This window comes from Gorilla gorilla, chromosome X, assembly GCF_029281585.2.
Source record: "Gorilla gorilla gorilla isolate KB3781 chromosome X, NHGRI_mGorGor1-v2.1_pri, whole genome shotgun sequence".
NCBI classification, from domain to species: Eukaryota; Metazoa; Chordata; class Mammalia; order Primates; family Hominidae; genus Gorilla; species Gorilla gorilla.
Genome location: NC_073247.2, coordinates 168,938,304 through 168,960,725, shown reverse-complemented (window position 1 = coordinate 168,960,725; position 22,422 = coordinate 168,938,304).

The following is a 22,422-nucleotide window of genomic DNA, read 5'->3' as shown; positions in this document are numbered from 1 at the left end:
ATATCTACACCGTTATCTGTGTAAACATGCATACATCTTCACCGCTATCTGTATGAACATGGAAATATCTACAACGCTATCTGTTTGAACATGGAAATATCTAAACCGCTATCTGCATGAAAATGGAAATATCTAAATAGCAATCTGCATATACATGGAAATATCTACACAGCTATCTCTTTACACATGGAAATAACTACACCGCTATCTGTATGAACATGGAAATATCTACACCGCCATCTGTATGAACATGGATATATCTACACAGCCATCTGGATGAACATGGAAATATCTACACCGCTATCTGTATGAACATGGAAATAGCTATACCGCTATCTGTATGAACATGGAAATACCTAAACCACTATCTGTATGAACATGGAAATAGCTACACCGCTATCTGTATGAACATGGAAATACCTACACCACTATCTGTATGAACATGGAAATATCTACACCGCTATCTGTATGAACATAGAAATATCAACACCACTATCTGTATGAACATGGAAATATCTACAACGCTATCTGTATGAACATGCAAATATCTACACAGCTATCTGTATATCAATGGAAATATCTACACCGCTATCTGTATGAATATGGAAATATCTACAGCACCATCTGTATGAACATGGAAATATCTACACCGCCATCTGTATGAACATGGAAATATCTACACCGCCATCTCTATGAACATGTAAATAACTACACCGCCATCTGCATGAACATGGAAATATCTACACCACGAACTGTTTGAACATGGAAATATCTACACCGCCATCTGTACGAACATGGAAATATCTACACCGCCATCTGTATGAACATGGAAATATCTACACCGCTAACTGTATGAACATTTAAATATCTACACCGCTATCTGTATGAACATGGAAATATCTACACCGCTATCTGTGTGAACATGGAAATAGCTACACCTCTACCTGTATGAACATGGAAATATCTACAGCACTATCTGTATGAACATGGAAATATCTACACCGCTATCTGTATGAACATGGATATATCTACACAGCCATCTGGATGAACATGGAAATATCTACACCGCTATCTGTATGAACATGGAAACATCTACACCGCTATCTGTGTAAACATGCATACATCTTCAACGCTATCTGTATAAACATGGAAATATCTACACCGCTATCTGTATGAACATGGAAATATCTACACCGCTATCTGTTTGAAGATGGAAATATCTAAACCGCTATCTGCATGAAAATGGAAATATCTACACAGCTATCTGCATATACAAGGAAATATCTACACAGCTATCTCTTTACACGTGGAAATAACTACACCGCTATCTGTGTGAACATGGATATATCTACACCGCCATCTGTATGAACATGGAAATATCTGCACGGCCATCTGTATGAACATATAAATATCTACACCGCCATCTGTATTGAGATGGAGGTATCTACACCGCTATCTGTATAAACATGGAAATATCTACACCGCTATCTGTATAAACATGGAAATATCTACACCGCTATCTGTATAAACATGGAAATATCTACACCGCTACCTGTTTAAACATGGAAATATCAGCACCGCTATCTGTATGAACATGGAAATATCAGCCCCTCTATCTGTATGAACATGGAAATACCTACACCACTATCTGTATGAACATGGACATATCTACACCGCTATCTGTATGAACATGGAAATATCTTCACCGCCATCTGTATGAACATGGATATATCTACACAGCCAAGTGGATGAACATGGAAATATCTACACCGCTATCTGTATGAACATGGAAATAGCTACACTGCTATCTGTATGAACATGGAAATATCTACACCACTATCTGTATGAACATGGAAAAATCTACACCGCTATCTATATGAACAAGGAAATATCTTCACCGCCATCTGTATGAACATGGATATATCTACACAGCCATATGGATGAACATGGAAATATCTACACCGCTATCTGCATGAACATGGAAATATCTACACCGCTATCTGTATGAACATGGATATATCTACACAGCCATCTGGATGAACACTTAAATATCTACACCGCTATCTGTTTGAACATGGAAATATCTACGCCGCTATCTGTGTAAACATGCATACATTTCACGGCCATCTGTATAAACATGGAAATATCTACACCGCTATCTGTATGAACATGGAAATATCTACACCGCTATCTGTTTGAACATGGAAATATCTTAACCGCTATCTGCATGAAAATGGAAATATCTACACAGCTATCTGCATATACATGGAAATATCTACACCGCTATCTCTTTACACATGGAAATAACTACGCCGCTATCTGTATGAACATGGAAATATCTACACAGCCATCTGTATGAACATGGAAATATCTGCACGGCCATCTGTATGAACATAGAAATATCTACACCGCCATCTGTATTAAGATGGAGATATCTACACCGCTATCTGTATAAACATGGAAATATCTACACCGCTATCAGTATAAACATGGAAATATCTACACCGCTATCTGTATAAACATGGAAATATCTACAGCGCTACCTGTTTAAACATGGAAATATCAGCTCCGCTATCTGTATGAACATGGAAATAGCCCCTCTATCTGTATGAACATAGGAATATCTACACCGCTATCTGTATGAACATGGATATGTCTACACAGCCATGTGGATGAACATTTAAACATCTACACCGCTATCTGTATGAACATGGAAATATCTTCACCGCTATCTGTATGAACATGGATATATCAACACAGCCATCTGGATGAACTTGGAAATATCTACACCGCTATCTGTATAAACCTGGAAATACCTACACCGCTATCTGTATAAACATGGAAATATCTACACCGCTATCTGTATAAACATGGAAATATCTGCACCGCTACCTGTATAAACATGGAAATATCAGCACCGCTATCTGTATGAACATGGAAATATCTACACCGCTATCTGTACCAACATGGAAAGATCTACACCGCTATCTGTATGAACATGGAAATAGCTACACCGCTATGTGTATGACCATGGAAATACCTACACCACTATCTATATGAACATGGAAATATAAGCACCGCTATCTGTATGAACATGGAAATATCTACACCGCTATCTGTACGAACATGGAAATATCTACACCGCTATCTGTACGAACATGGAAATAGCTTCACCGCTATCTGTATGAACATGGAAATAGCTTCACCGCTATCTGTATGAACATGGAAATAGCTTCACCGCTATCTGTATGAACATGGAAATATCTACAGCACTATCTGTATGAACATGGAAATATCTACACCGCTATCTGTACTAACATGGATATATCTACACAGCCATCTGGATGAACATGGAAATACATACACCGCTTTCTGTATGAACATGGAAATATCTACACCGCTTTCTGTGTCAACATGCATACATCTTCACCGCTATCTGTATAAACATGGAAATATCTGCACCGCTATCTGTATGAACATGGAAATATCTACACCGCTATCTGTGTGAACATGGAAATATCTAAACCGCTATCTGTATGAAAATGGAAATATCTACACAGCTATCTGCATATACATGGAAATATCTACACAGCTATCTCTATACACATGGAAATAACTACACCGCTATCTGTATGAACATGGAAATATCTACACCGCCATCTGTATGAACATGGATATATCTACACAGCCATCTGGATGAACATGGAAATATCTACACCGCTATCTGTATGAACATGGAAATACCTAAACCAATATCTGTATGAACATGGAAATAGCTACACCGCTATCTGTATGAACATGGAAATACCTACACCACTATCTGTATGAACATGGAAATATCTACACCGCTATCTGTATGAACATAGAAATATCAACAGCACTATCTGTATGAACATGGAAATATCTACAACGCTATCTGTATGAACATGCAAATATCTAAACAGCTATCTGTATATCAATGGAAATATCTACACCGCTATCTGTATGAATATGGAAATATCTACAGCACCATCTGTATGAACATGGAAATATCTACACCGCCATCTGTATGAACATGGAAATATCTACACCGCCATCTCTATGAACATGTAAATAACTACACCGCCATCTGTATGAACATGGAAATATCTACACCGCGAACTGTTTGAACATGGAAATATCTACACCGCCATCTGTACGAACATGGAAATATCTACACCGCCATCTGTATGAACATGGAAATATCTACACCGCTAACTGTATGAACATTTAAATATCTACAATGCTATCTGTATGAACATGGAAATATCTACACCGCTATCTGTGTGAACATGGAAATAGCTACACCTCTACCTGTATGAACATGGAAATATCTACAGCACTATCTGTATGAACATGGAAATATCTACACCGCTATCTGTATGAACATGGATATATCTACACAGCCATCTGGATGAACATGGAAATATCTACACCGCTATCTGTATGAACATGGAAACATCTACACCGCTATCTGTGTAAACATGCATACATCTTCAACGCTATCTGTATAAACATGGAAATATCTACACCGCTATCTGTATGAACATGGAAATATCTACACCGCTATCTGTTTGAAGATGGAAATATCTAAACCGCTATCTGCATGAAAATGGAAATATCTACACAGCTATCTGCATATACAAGGAAATTTCTACACAGCTATCTCTTTACACGTGGAAATAACTACACCGCTATCTGTGTGAACATGGATATATCTACACCGCCATCTGTATGAACATGGAAATATCTACACCGCTACCTGTATAAACATGGAAATATAAGCACCGCTATCTGTATGAACATGTAAATATCTACACCGCTATATGTACGAACATGGAAATATCTACACCGCTATCTGTGTGAACATGGAAATAGCTACACATCTACCTGTATGAACATGGAAATATCTACAGCACTATCTGTATGAACATGGAAATATCTACACCGCTATCAGTATAAACATGGATATATCTACACAGCCATCTGGATGAACATGGAAATATCTACACCGCTATCTGTATGAACATGGAAACATCTACACCGCTATCTGTGTAAACATGCATACATCTTCACCGCTATCTGTCTAAACATGGAAATATCTACACCGCTATCTGTATGAACATGGAAATATCTACACCGCTATCTGTTTGAAGATGGAAATATCTAAACCGCTATCTGCATGAAAATGGAAATATCTACACAGCTATCTGCATATACAAGGAAATATCTACAAAGCTATCTCTTTACACGAGGAAATAACTACACCACTATCTGTGTGAACATGGAAATATCTACACCGCCATCTGTATGAACATGGAAATATCTGCACGGCCATCTGTATGAACATATAAATATCTACACCGCCATCTGTATAGAGATGGAGGTATCTACACCGCTATCTGTATAAACATGGAAATATCTACACCGCTATCTGTATAAACATGGAAATATCTACACCGCTATCTGTATAAACATGGAAATATCTACACCGCTACCTGTTTAAACATGGAAATATCAGCACCGCTATCTGTATGAACATGGAAATATCAGCCCCTCTATCTGTATGAACATGGAAATACCTACACCACTATCTGTATGAACATGGACATATCTACACCGCTATCTGTATGAACATGGAAATATCTTCACCGCCATCTGTATGAACATGGATATATCTACACAGCCAAGTGGATGAACATGGAAATATCTACACCGCTATCTGTATGAACATGGAAATAGCTACACTGCTATCTGTATGAACATGGAAATATCTACACCACTATCTGTATGAACATGGAAAAATCTACACCGCTATCTGTATGAGCAAGGAAATATCTTCACCGCCATCTGTATGAACATGGATATATGTACACAGCCATATGGATGAACATGGAAATATCTACACCGCTATCTGCATGAACATGGAAATATCTACACCGCTATCTGTATGAACATGGATATATCTACAAAGCCATCTGGATGAACATTTAAATATCTACACCGCTATCTGTTTGAACATGGAAATATCTACGCCGCTATCTGTGTAAACATGCATACATTTCACGGCCATCTGTATAAACATGGAAATATCTACACCGCTATCTGTATGAATATGGAAATATCTACACCGCTATCTGTTTGAACATGGAAATATCTTAACCGCTATCTGCATGAAAATGGAAATATCTACACAGCTATCTGCATATACATGGAAATATCTACACCGCTATCTCTTTACACATGGAAATAACTACGCCGCTATCTGTATGAACATGGAAATATCTACACAGCCATCTGTATGAACATGGAAATATCTGCACGGCCATCTGTATGAACATAGAAATATCTACACCGCCATCTGTATTAAGATGGAGATATCTACACCGCTATCTGTATAAACATGGAAATATCTACACCGCTATCAGTATAAACATGGAAATATCTACACCGCTATCTGTATAAACATGGAAATATCTACAGCGCTACCTGTTTAAACATGGAAATATCAGCTCCGCTATCTGTATGAACATGGAAATATCAGCCGCTCTATCTGTATGAACATGGGAATATCTACACCGCTATCTGTATGAACATGGATATGTCTACACAGCCATGTGGATGAACATTTAAATATCTACACCGCTATCTGTATGAACATGGAAATATCTTCACCGCTATCTGTATGAACATGGATATATCAACACAGCCATCTGGATGAACATGGAAATATCTACACCGCTATCTGTATAAACCTGGAAATACCTACACCGCTATCTGTATAAACATGGAAATATCTACACCGCTATCTGTATAAACATGGAAATATCTGCACCGCTACCTGTATAAACATGGAAATATCAGCACCGCTATCTGTATGAACATGGAAATATCTACACCGCTATCTGTACCAACATGGAAAGATCTACACCGCTATCTGTATGAACATGGAAATAGCTACACCGCTATGTGTATGACCATGGAAATACCTACACCACTATCTATATGAACATGGAAATATAAGCACCGCTATCTGTATGAACATGGAAATATCTACACCGCTATCTGTACGAACATGGAAATATCTACACCGCTATCTGTACGAACATGGAAATAGCTTCACCGCTATCTGTATGAACATGGAAATAGCTTCACCGCTATCTGTATGAACATGGAAATAGCTTCACAGCTATCTGTATGAACATGGAAATATCTACAGCACTATCTGTATGAACATGGAAATATCTACACCGCTATCTGTATTAACATGGATATATCTACACAGCCATCTGGATGAACATGGAAATACATACACCGCTTTCTGTATGAACATGGAAATATCTACACCGCTATCTGTGTCAACATGCATACATATTCACCGCTATCTGTCTAAACATGGAAATATCTACACCGCTATCTGTATGAACATGGAAATATCTACACCGCTATCTGTTTGAAGATGGAAATATCTAAACCGCTATCTGCATGAAAATGGAAATATCTACACAGCTATCTGCATATACAAGGAAATATCTACAAAGCTATCTCTTTACACGAGGAAATAACTACACCACTATCTGTGTGAACATGGAAATATCTACACCGCCATCTGTATGAACATGGAAATATCTGCACGGCCATCTGTATGAACATATAAATATCTACACCGCCATCTGTATAGAGATGGAGGTATCTACACCGCTATCTGTATAAACATGGAAATATCTACACCGCTATCTGTATAAACATGGAAATATCTACACCGCTATCTGTATAAACATGGAAATATCTACACCGCTACCTGTTTAAACATGGAAATATCAGCACCGCTATCTGTATGAACATGGAAATATCAGCCCCTCTATATGTATGAATATGGAAATACCTACACCACTATCTGTATGATCATGGACATATCTACACCGCTATCTGTATGAACATGGAAATATCTTCACCGCCATCTGTATGAACATGGATATATCTACACAGCCAAGTGGATGAACATGGAAATATCTACACCGCTATCTGTATGAACATGGAAATAGCTACACTGCTATCTGTATGAACATGGAAAAATCTACACCGCTATCTGTATGAGCAAGGAAATATCTTCACCGCCATCTGTATGAACATGGATATATGTACACAGCCATATGGATGAACATGGAAATATCTACACCGCTATCTGCATGAACATGGAAATATCTACACCGCTATCTGTATGAACATGGATATATCTACAAAGCCATCTGGATGAACATTTAAATATCTACACCGCTATCTGTTTGAACATGGAAATATCTACGCCGCTATCTGTGTAAACATGCATACATTTCACGGCCCTCTGTATAAACATGGAAATATCTACACCGCTATCTGTATGAATATGGAAATATCTACACCGCTATCTGTTTGAACATGGAAATATCTTAACCGCTATCTGCATGAAAATGGAAATATCTACACAGCTATCTGCATGAAAATGGAAATATCTACACAGCGATCTGCATATACATGGAAATATCTACACCGCTATCTCTTTACACATGGAAATAACTACGCCGCTATCTGTATGAACATGGAAATATCTACACAGCCATCTGTATGAACATGGAAATATCTGCACGGCCATCTGTATGAACATAGAAATATCTACACCGCCATCTGTATTAAGATGGAGATATCTACACCGCTATCTGTATAAACATGGAAATATCTCCACCGCTATCAGTATAAACATGGAAATATCTACACCGCTATCTGTATAAACATGGAAATATCTACAGCGCTACCTGTTTAAACATGGAAATATCAGCTCCGCTATCTGTATGAACATGGAAATATCAGCCGCTCTATCTGTATGAACATGGGAATATCTACACCGCTATCTGTATGAACATGGATATGTCTACACAGCCATGTGGATGAACATTTAAATATCTACACCGCTATCTGTATGAACATGGAAATATCTTCACCGCTATCTGTATGAACATGGATATATCAACACAGCCATCTGGATGAACATGGAAATATCTACACCGCTATCTGTATAAACCTGGAAATACCTACACCGCTATCTGTATAAACATGGAAATATCTACACCGCTATCTGTAAAAACAGGGAAATATCTGCACCGCTACCTGTATAAACATGGAAATATCAGCACCGCTATCTGTATGAACATGGAAATATCTACACCGCTATCTGTACCAACATGGAAAGATCTACACCGCTATCTGTATGAACATGGAAATAGCTACACCGCTATGTGTATGACCATGGAAATACCTACACCACTATCTATATGAACATGGAAATATAAGCACCGCTATCTGTATGAACATGGAAATATCTACACCGCTATCTGTACGAACATGGAAATATCTACACCGCTATCTGTACGAACATGGAAATAGCTTCACCGCTATCTGTATGAACATGGAAATAGCTTCACCGCTATCTGTATGAACATGGAAATAGCTTCACCGCTATCTGTATGAACATGGAAATATCTACAGCACTATCTGTATGAACATGGAAATATCTACACCGCTATCTGTATTAACATGGATATATCTACACAGCCATCTGGATGAACATGGAAATACATACACCGCTTTCTGTATGAACATGGAAATATCTACACCGCTATCTGTGTCAACATGCATACATCTTCACCGCTATCTGTATAAACATGGAAATATCTGCACCGCTATCTGTATGAACATAGAAATATCTACACCGCTATCTGTGTGAACATGGAAATATCTAAACCGCTATCTGTATGAAAATGGAAATATCTACACAGCTATCTGCATATACATGGAAATATCTACACAGCTATCTCTTTACACATGGAAATAACTACACCGCTATCTGTATGAACATGGAAATATCTACACCGCCATCAGTATTAACATGGAAATATCTTCACGGCCATCTGTATGAACATATAAATATCTACACTGCCATCTGTATTAAGGTGGAGATATCTACACCGCTATCTGTATAAACATGGAAATATCTACACCGCTATCTGTATGAACATGGAATTATCTACACCGCTATTTGTATAAACATGGAAATATCTACACCGCTACCTGTATAAACATGGAAATATCAGCACCTATATCTGTATGAACATGGAAATATCAGCCCCTCTACCTGTATGAACATGGAAATATCTACACCGCTGTCTGTATGAACATGGAAATATCTTCACAGCTATCTATATGAACATGGATATATCTACACAGCCATCCGGATGAACATGGAAATATCTACACCGCCATCTGTATGAACATGGATATATCTACACCGCCATCTCTATGAACATATAAATATCTACACCGCCATCTGTATTAAGGTGGAGATATCTACACAGCTTTCTGTATAAACATGGAAATATCTACACCGCTATCTGTATGAACATGGAAATAGCTACACCGCTATCTGTATGAACATGGAAATACCTAAACCACTATCTGTATGAACATGGAAATAGCTACACCGCTATCTGTATGAACATGGAAATACCTACACCACTATCTGTATGAAAATGGAAATATCTACACCGCTATCTGTATGAACATAGAAATATCAACACCACTATCTGTATGAACATGGAAATATCTACAACGCTATCTGTGTGAACAAGGATATAACTACACAGCCATCTGGATGAACATGGAAATATCTACACCGCTATCTGTATGAACATGGAAATATCTACACTGCTATCTGTATGAACATGGAATTATCTTCACCGCCATCTGCATGAACATGGATATGTCAACACAGCCATCTGGATGAACATGGAAATATCTACTCCGCTATCTGTATGAACATGGAAATAGCTACACCGCTATCTGTATGAACATGGAAATATCTACACCGCTATCTGTATGAACATGGAAATATCTACACCGCTATCTGTATGAACATGGAAATATCTTAACCGCCATCTGTTTGAATATGGATATATCTACACAGCCATCTGGATGAACATGGAAATATCTACACAGCTATCTGTATAAACATGGAAATATCTACACCGCTATCTGTATAAACATGGAAATATCTACACCGCTACCTGTATAAATATGGAAATATAAGCACCGCTATCTGTATGAACATGGAAATATCTACACCGCTATCTGTACGAACATGGAAATATCTACTCCGCTATATGTATGAACATGGAAATAGCTACACCGCTATCTGTATGAACATGGAAATATCTACAGCACTATCTGTATGAACATGGAAATATCTACACCGCTATCTGTATGAACATGGATATATCTACACAGCCATCTGGATGAACATGGAAATATCTACTCCGCTATCTGTATGAACATGGAAATATCTACACCGCTATCTGTGTAAACATGCATACATCTTCACCGCTATCTGTATAAACATGGAAATATCTACACCGCTATCTGTATGAACATGGAAATATCTACACCGCTATCTGTATGAACATGGAAATAGCTACACCGCTATCTGTACGAACATGGAAATATCTACACCGCTATCTGTATGAACATGGAAATATATACACCGCTATCTGTTTGAACATGGAAATATCTAAACCGCTATCTGCAAGAAAATGGAAATATCTACACAGCTATCTGCATATGCATGGAAATATCTACACAGCTATCTCTTTGCACATGGAAATAACTGCACCGCTATCTGTATGAACATGGAAATATCTACACCGCCATCTGTATGAACATGGAAATATGTGCACGGCCATCTGTATGAACATATAAATATCTACAACGCCATCTGTATTATGATGGAGATATCTAAACCGCTATCTGTATAAACATGGAAATATCTACACCGCTACCTGTATAAACATGGAAATATAAGCACCGATATCTGTATGAACATGGAAATATCTACACCGCTATCTGTACGAACATGGAAATATCTACACCGCTATCTGTACGAACATGGAAATAGCTTCACCGCTATCTGTATGAACATCGAAATAGCTTCACCGCTATCTGTATGAACATGGAAATATCTACAGCACTATCTGTATGAACATGGAAATATCTACACCGCTATCTTTCTTAACATGGATATATCCACACAGCCATCTGGATGAACATGGAAATACATACACCGCTTTCTGTATGAACATGGAAATACCTACACCGCTATCTGTGTCAACATGCATACATCTTCACCGCTATCTGTATAAACATGGAAATATCTGCACCGCTATCTATATGAACATGGAAATATCTACACCGCTATCTGTTTGAACATGGAAATATCTAAACCGCTATCTGTATGAAAATGGAAATATCTACACAGCTATCTGCATATACATGGAAATATCTACACAGCTATCTCTTTACACATGGAAATAACTGCACCGCTATCAGTATAAACATGGAAATATCTACACCGCTATCTGTATAAACATGGAAATATCTACAGCGCTACCTGTTTAAACATGGAAATATCAGCTCCGCTATCTGTATGAACATGGAAATAGCCCCTCTATCTGTATGAACATGGGAATATCTACACCGCTATCTGTATGAACATGGATATGTCTACACAGCCATGTGGATGAACATTTAAACATCTACACCGCTATCTGTATGAACATGGAAATATCTTCACCGCTATCTGTATGAACATGGATATGTCAACACAGCCATCTGGATGAACATGGAAATATCTACACCGCTATCTGTATAAACCTGGAAATACCTACACCGCTATCTGTATAAACATGGAAATATCTACACCGCTATCTGTATAAACATGGAAATATCTGCACCGCTACCTGTATAAACATGGAAATATCAGCACCGCTATCTGTATGAACATGGAAATATCTACACCGCTATCTGTACCAACATGGAAAGATCTACACCGCTATCTGTATGAACATGGAAATAGCTACACCGCTATGTGTATGACCATGGAAATACCTACACCACTATCTATATGAACATGGAAATATAAGCACCGCTATCTGTATGAACATGGAAATATCTACACCGCTATCTGTACGAACATGGAAATATCTACACCGCTATCTGTACGAACATGTAAATAGCTTCACCGCTATCTGTATGAACATGGAAATAGCTTCACCGCTATCTGTATGAACATGGAAATAGCTTCACCGCTATCTGTATGAACATGGAAATATCTACAGCACTATCTGTATGAACATGGAAATATCTACACCGCTATCTGTATTAACATGGATATATCTACACAGCCATCTGGATGAACATGGAAATACATACACCGCTTTCTGTATGAACATGGAAATATCTACACCGCTTTCTGTGTCAACATGCATACATCTTCACCGCTATCTGTATAAACATGGAAATATCTGCACCGCTATCTGTATGAACATGGAAATATCTACACCGCTATCTGTGTGAACATGGAAATATCTAAACCGCTATCTGTATGAAAATGGAAATATCTACACAGCTATCTGCATATACATTGAAATATCTACACAGCTATCTCTATACACATGGAAATAACTACACCGCTATCTGTATGAACATGGAAATATCTACACCGCCATCTGTATGAACATGGATATATCTACACAGCCATCTGGATGAACATGGAAATATCTACACCGCTATCTGTATGAACATGGAAATAGCTACACCGCTATCTGTATGAACATGGAAATACCTAAACCACTATCTGTATGAACATGGAAATAGCTACACCGCTATCTGTATGAACATGGAAATACCTACACCACTATCTGTATGAACATGGAAATATCTACACTGCTATCTGTATGAACATAGAAATATCAACACCACTATCTGTATGAACATGGAAATATCTACAACGCTATCTGTATGAACATGCAAATATCTACACAGCTATCTGTATATCAATGGAAATATCTACACCGCTATCTGTATGAATAGGGAAATATCTACAGCACCATCTGTATGAACATGGAAATATCTACACCGCCATCTGTATGAACATGGAAATATCTACACCGACATCTCTATGAACATGTAAATAACTACACCGCCATCTGTATGAACATGGAAATATCTACACCGCGAACTGTTTGAACATGGAAATATCTACACCGCCATCTGTACGAACATGGAAATATCTACACCGCCATCTGTATGAACATGGAAATATCTACACCGCTAACTGTATGAACATTTAAATATCTACACCGCTATCTGTATGAACATGGAAATATCTACACCGCTATCTGTGTGAACATGGAAATAGCTACACCTCTACCTGTATGAACACGGAAATATCTACAGCACTATCTGTATGAACATGGAAATATCTACACCGCTATCTGTATGAACATGGATATATCTACACAGCCATCTGGATGAACATGGAAATATCTACACCGCTATCTGTATGAACATGGAAACATCTACACCGCTATCTGTGTAAACATGCATACATCTTCAACGCTATCTGTATAAACATGGAAATATCTACACCGCTATCTGTATGAACATGGAAATATCTACACCGCTATCTGTTTGAAGATGGAAATATCTAAACCGCTATCTGCATGAAAATGGAAATATCTACACAGCTATCTGCATATACAAGGAAATATCTACACAGCTATCTCTTTACACGTGGAAATAACTACACCGCTATCTGTGTGAACATGGATATATCTACACCGCCATCTGTATGAACATGGAAATATCTGCACGGCCATCTGTATGAACATATAAATATCTACACCGCCATCTGTATTGAGATGGAGGTATCTACACCGCTATCTGTATAAACATGGAAATATCTACACCGCTATCTGTATAAACATGGAAATATCTACACCGCTATCTGTATAAACATGGAAATATCTACACCGCTACCTGTTTAAACATGGAAATATCAGCACCGCTATCTGTATGAACATGGAAATATCAGCCCCTCTATCTGTATGAACATGGAAATACCTACACCACTATCTGTATGAACATGGACATATCTACACCGCTATCTGTATGAACATGGAAATATCTTCACCGCCATCTGTATGAACATGGATATATCTACACAGCCAAGTGGATGAACATGGAAATATCTACACCGCTATCTGTATGAACATGGAAATAGCTACACTGCTATCTGTATGAACATGGAAATATCTACACCACTATCTGTATGAACATGGAAAAATCTACACCGCTATCTATATGAACAAGGAAATATCTTCACCGCCATCTGTATGAACATGGATATATCTACACAGCCATATGGATGAACATGGAAATATCTACACCGCTATCTGCATGAACATGGAAATATATACACCGCTATCTGTATGAACATGGATATATCTACACAGCCATCTGGATGAACATTTAAATATCTACAGCGCTATCTGTTTGAACATGGAAATATCTACGCCGCTATCTGTGTAAACATGCATACATTTCACGGCCATCTGTATAAACATGGAAATATCTACACCGCTATCTGTATGAACATGGAAATATCTACACCGCTATCTGTTTGAACATGGAAATATCTTAACCGCTATCTGCATGAAAATGGAAATATCTACACAGCTATCTGCATATACATGGAAATATCTACACCGCTATCTCTTTACACATGGAAATAACTACACCGCTATCTGTATGAACATGGAAATATCTACACAGCCATCTGTATGAACATGGAAATATCTGCACGGCCATCTGTATGAACATAGAAATATCTACACCGCCATCTGTATTAAGATGGAGATATCTACACCGCTATCTGTATAAACATGGAAATATCTACACCGCTATCAGTATAAACATGGAAATATCTACACCGCTATCTGTATAAACATGGAAATATCTACAGCGCTACCTGTTTAAACATGGAAATATCTACACCGCTATCTGTATAAACATGGAAATATCTACACCGCTACCTGTATAAACATGGAAATATCAGCACCGCTATCTGTATGAACATGGAAATATCAGCCCCTCTACCTGTATGAACATGGAAATATCTACACCGCTATCTGTATGAACATGGAAATATCTTCACCGCTATCTGTATGAACATGGATATATCTACACAGCCATCCGGATGAACATGGAAATATCTACACCGCCATCTGTATGAACATGGATATATCTGCAACGCCATCTGTATGAACATATAAATATCTACACCGCCATCTGTATTAAGATGGAGATATCTACACCGCTATCTGTATAAACCTGGAAATATCTACACCGCTATCTGTATAAACATGGAAATATCTACACCGCTATCTGTATAAACATGGAAATATCCACACCGCTACCTGTATAAACATGGAAATATCAGCAACGCTATCTGTACGAACATGGAAATATCTACACCGCAATCTGTATGAACGTGGAAATAGCTACACCGCTATCTGTATGAACATGGAAATATCTACACCGCTATCTGTATGAACATGGATATATCTACACAGCCATCTGGATGAAAGTGGAAATATCTACACCGCTATCTGTATGAACATGGAAATATCTACACCGTTATCTGTGTAAACATGCATACATCTTCACCGCTATCTGTATGAACATGGAAATATCTACAACGCTATCTGTTTGAACATGGAAATATCTAAACCGCTATCTGCATGAAAATGGAAATATCTAAATAGCAATCTGCATATACATGGAAATATCTACACAGCTATCTCTTTACACATGGAAATAACTACACCGCTATCTGTATGAACATGGAAATATCTACACCGCCATCTGTATGAACATGGATATATCTACACAGCCATCTGGATGAACATGGAAATTTCTACACCGCTATCTGTATGAACATGGAAATAGCTATACCGCTATCTGTATGAACATGGAAATACCTAAACCACTATCTGTATGAACATGGAAATAGCTACACCGCTATCTGTATGAACATGGAAATACCTACACCACTATCTGTATGAACATGGAAATATCTACACCGCTATCTGTATGAACATAGAAATATCAACACCACTATCTGTATGAACATGGAAATATCTACAACGCTATCTGTATGAACATGCAAATATCTACACAGCTATCTGTATATCAATGGAAATATCTACACCGCTATCTGTATGAATATGGAAATATCTACAGCACCATCTGTATGAACATGGAAATATCTACACCGCCATCTGTATGAACATGGAAATATCTACACCGCCATCTCTATGAACATGTAAATAACTACACCGCCATCTGTATGAACATGGAAATATCTACACCGCGAACTGTTTGAACATGGAAATATCTACACCGCCATCTGTACGAACATGGAAATATCTACACCGCCATCTGTATGAACATGGAAATATCTACACCGCTAACTGTATGAACATTTAAATATCTACACCGCTATCTGTATGAACATGGAAATATCTACACCGCTATCTGTGTGAACATGGAAATAGCTACACCTCTACCTGTATGAACATGGAAATATCTACAGCACTATCTGTATGAACATGGAAATATCTACACCGCTATCTGTATGAACATGGATATATCTACACAGCCATCTGGATGAACATGGAAATATCTACACCGCTATCTGTATGAACATGGAAACATCTACACCGCTATCTGTGTAAACATGCAGACATCTTCAACGCTATCTGTATAAACATGGAAATATCTACACCGCTATCTGTATGAACATGGAAATATCTACACCGCTATCTGTTTGAAGATGGAAATATCTAAACCGCTATCTGCATGAAAATGGAAATATCTACACAGCTATCTGCATATACAAGGAAATATCTACACAGCTATCTCTTTACACGTGGAAATAACTACACCGCTATCTGTGTGAACATGGATATATCTACACCGCCATCTGTATGAACATGGAAATATCTGCACGGCCATCTGTATGAACATATAAATATCTACACCGCCATCTGTATTGAGATGGAGGTATCTACACCGCTATCTGTATAAACATGGAAATATCTACACCGCTATCTGTATAAACATGGAAATATCTACACCGCTATCTGTATAAACATGGAAATATCTACACCGCTACCTGTTTAAACATGGAAATATCAGCACCGCTATCTGTATGAACATGGAAATATCAGCCCCTCTATCTGTATGAACATGGAAATACCTACACCACTATCTGTATGAACATGGACATATCTACACCGCTATCTGTATGAACATGGAAATATCTTCACCGCCATCTGTATGAACATGGATATATCTACACAGCCAAGTGGATGAACATGGAAATATCTACACCGCTATCTGTATGAACATGGAAATAGCTACACTGCTATCTGTATGAACATGGAAATATCTACACCACTATCTGTATGAACATGGAAAAATCTACACCGCTATCTATATGAGCAAGGAAATATCTTCACCGCCATCTGTATGAACATGGATATATCTACACAGCCATATGGATGAACATGGAAATATCTACACCGCTATCTGCATGAACATGGAAATATCTACACCGCTATCTGTATGAACATGGATATATCTACACAGCCATCTGGATGAACACTTAAATATCTACACCGCTATCTGTTTGAACATGGAAATATCTACGCCGCTATCTGTGTAAACATGCATACATTTCACGGCCATCTGTATAAACATGGAAATATCTACACCGCTATATGTATGAACATGGAAATATCTACACCGCTATCTGTTTGAACATGGAAATATCTTAACCGCTATCTGCATGAAAATGGAAATATCTACACAGCTATCTGCATATACATGGAAATATCTACACCGCTATCTCTTTACACATGGAAATAACTACGCCGCTATCTGTATGAACATGGAAATATCTACACAGCCATCTGTATGAACATGGAAATATCTGCACGGCCATCTGTATGAACATAGAAATATCTACACCGCCATCTGTATTAAGATGGAGATATCTACACCGCTATCTGTATAAACATGGAAATATCTACACCGCTATCAGTATAAACATGGAAATATCTACACCGCTATCTGTATAAACATGGAAATATCTACAGCGCTACCTGTTTAAACATGGAAATATCAGCTCCGCTATCTGTATGAACATGGAAATAGCCCCTCTATCTGTATGAACATGGGAATATCTACACCGCTATCTGTATGAACATGGATATGTCTACACAGCCATGTGGATGAACATTTAAACATCTACACCGCTATCTGTATGAACATGGAAATATCTTCACCGCTATCTGTATGAACATGGATATATCAACACAGCCATCTGGATGAACATGGAAATATCTACACCGCTATCTGTATAAACCTGGAAATACCTACACCGCTATCTGTATAAACATGGAAATATCTACACCGCTATCTGTATAAACATGGAAATATCTGCACCGCTACCTGTATAAACATGGAAATATCAGCACCGCTATCTGTATGAACATGGAAATATCTACACCGCTATCTGTACCAACATGGAAAGATCTACACCGCTATCTGTATGAACATGGAAATAGCTACACCGCTATGTGTATGACCATGGAAATACCTACACCACTATCTATATGAACATGGAAATATAAGCACCGCTATCTGTATCAACATGGAAATATCTACACCGCTATCTGTACGAACATGGAAATATCTACACCGCTATCTGTACGAACATGGAAATAGCTTCACCGCTATCTGTATGAACATGGAAATAGCTTCACCGCTATCTGTATGAACATGGAAATAGCTTCACCGCTATCTGTATGAACATGGAAATATCTACAGCACTATCTGTATGAACATGGAAATATCTACACCGCTATCTGTACTAACATGGATATATCTACACAGCCATCTGGATGAACATGGAAATACATACACCGCTTTCTGTATGAACATGGAAATATCTACACCGCTTTCTGTGTCAACATGCATACATCTTCACCGCTATCTGTATAAACATGGAAATATCTGCACCGCTATCTGTATGAACATGGAAATATCTACACCGCTATCTGTGTGAACATGGAAATATCTAAACCGCTATCTGTATGAAAATGGAAATATCTACACAGCTATCTGCATATACATGGAAATATCTACACATCTATCTCTATACACATGGAAATAACTACACCGCTATCTGTATGAACATGGAAATATCTACACCGCCATCTGTATGAACATGGATATATCTACACAGCCATCTGGATGAACATGGAAATATCTACACCGCTATCTGTATGAACATGGAAATAGCTACACCGCTATCTGTATGAACATGGAAATACCTAAATCACTATCTGTATGAACATGGAAATAGCTACACCGCTATCTGTATGAACATGGAAATACCTACACCACTATCTGTATGAACATGGAAATATCTACACCGCTATCTGTATGAACATAGAAATATCAACAGCACTATCTGTATGAACATGGAAATATCTACAACGCTATCTGTATGAACATGCAAATATCTACACAGCTATCTGTATATCAATGGAAATATCTACACCGCTATCTGTATGAATATGGAAATATCTACAGCACCATCTGTATGAACATGGAAATATCTACACCGCCATCTGTATGAACATGGAAATATCTACACCGACATCTCTATGAACATGTAAATAACTACACCGCCATCTGTATGAACATGGAAATATCTACACCGCGAACTGTTTGAACATGGAAATATCTACACCGCCATCTGTACGAACATGGAAATATCTACACCGCCATCTGTATGAACATGGAAATATCTACACCGCTAACTGTATGAACATTTAAATATCTACACCGCTATCTGTATGAACATGGAAATATCTACACCGCTATCTGTGTGAACATGGAAATAGCTACACCTCTACCTGTATGAACATGGAAATATCTACAGCACTATCTGTATGAACATGGAAATATCTACACCGCTATCTGTATGAACATGGATATATCTACACAGCCATCTGGATGAACATGGAAATATCTACACCGCTATCTGTATGAACATGGAAACATCTACACCGCTATCTGTGTAAACATGCAGACATCTTCAACGCTATCTGTATAAACATGGAAATATCTACACCGCTATCTGTATGAACATGGAAATATCTACACCGCTATCTGTTTGAAGATGGAAATATCTAAACCGCTATCTGCAAGAAAATGGAAATATCTACACAGCTATCTGCATATACAAGGAAATATCTACACAGCTATCTCTTTACACGTGGAAATAACTACACCGCTATCTGTGTGAACATGGATATATCTACACCGCCATCTGTATGAACATGGAAATATCTGCACGGCCATCTGTATGAACATATAAATATCTACACCGCCATCTGTATTGAGATGGAGGTATCTACACCGCTATCTGTATAAACATGGAAATATCTACACCGCTATCTGTATAAACATGGAAATATCTACACCGCTATCTGTATAAACATGGAAATATCTACACCGCTACCTGTTTAAACATGGAAATATCAGCACCGCTATCTGTATGAACATGGAAATATCAGCCCCTCTATCTGTATGAACATGGAAATACCTACACCACTATCTGTATGAACATGGACATATCTACACCGCTATCTGTATGAACATGGAAATATCTTCACCGCCATCTGTATGAACATGGATATATCTACACAGCCAAGTGGATGAACATGGAAATATCTACACCGCTATCTGTATGAACATGGAAATAGCTACACTGCTATCTGTATGAACATGGAAATATCTACACCACTATCTGTATGAACATGGAAAAATCTACACCGCTATCTATATGAACAAGGAAATATCTTCAACGCCATCTGTATGAACATGGATATATCTACACAGCCATATGGATGAACATGGAAATATCTACACCGCTATCTGCATGAACATGGAAATATCTACACCGCTATCTGTATGAACATGGATATATCTACACAGCCATCTGGATGAACATTTAAGTATCTACTCCGCTATCTGTTTGAACATGGAAATATCTACGCCGCTATCTGTGTAAACATGCATACATTTCACGGCCATCTGTATAAACATGGAAATATCTACACCGCTATCTGTATGAACATGGAAATATCTACACCGCTATCTGTTTGAACATGGAAATATCTTAACCGCTATCTGCATGAAAATGGAAATATCTACACAGCTATCTGCATATACATGGAAATATCTACACCGCTATCTCTTTACACATGGAAATAACTACGCCGCTATCTGTATGAACATGGAAATATCTACACAGCCATCTGTATGAACATGGAAATATCTGCACGGCCATCTGTATGAACATAGAAATATCTACACCGCCATCTGTATTAAGATGGAGATATC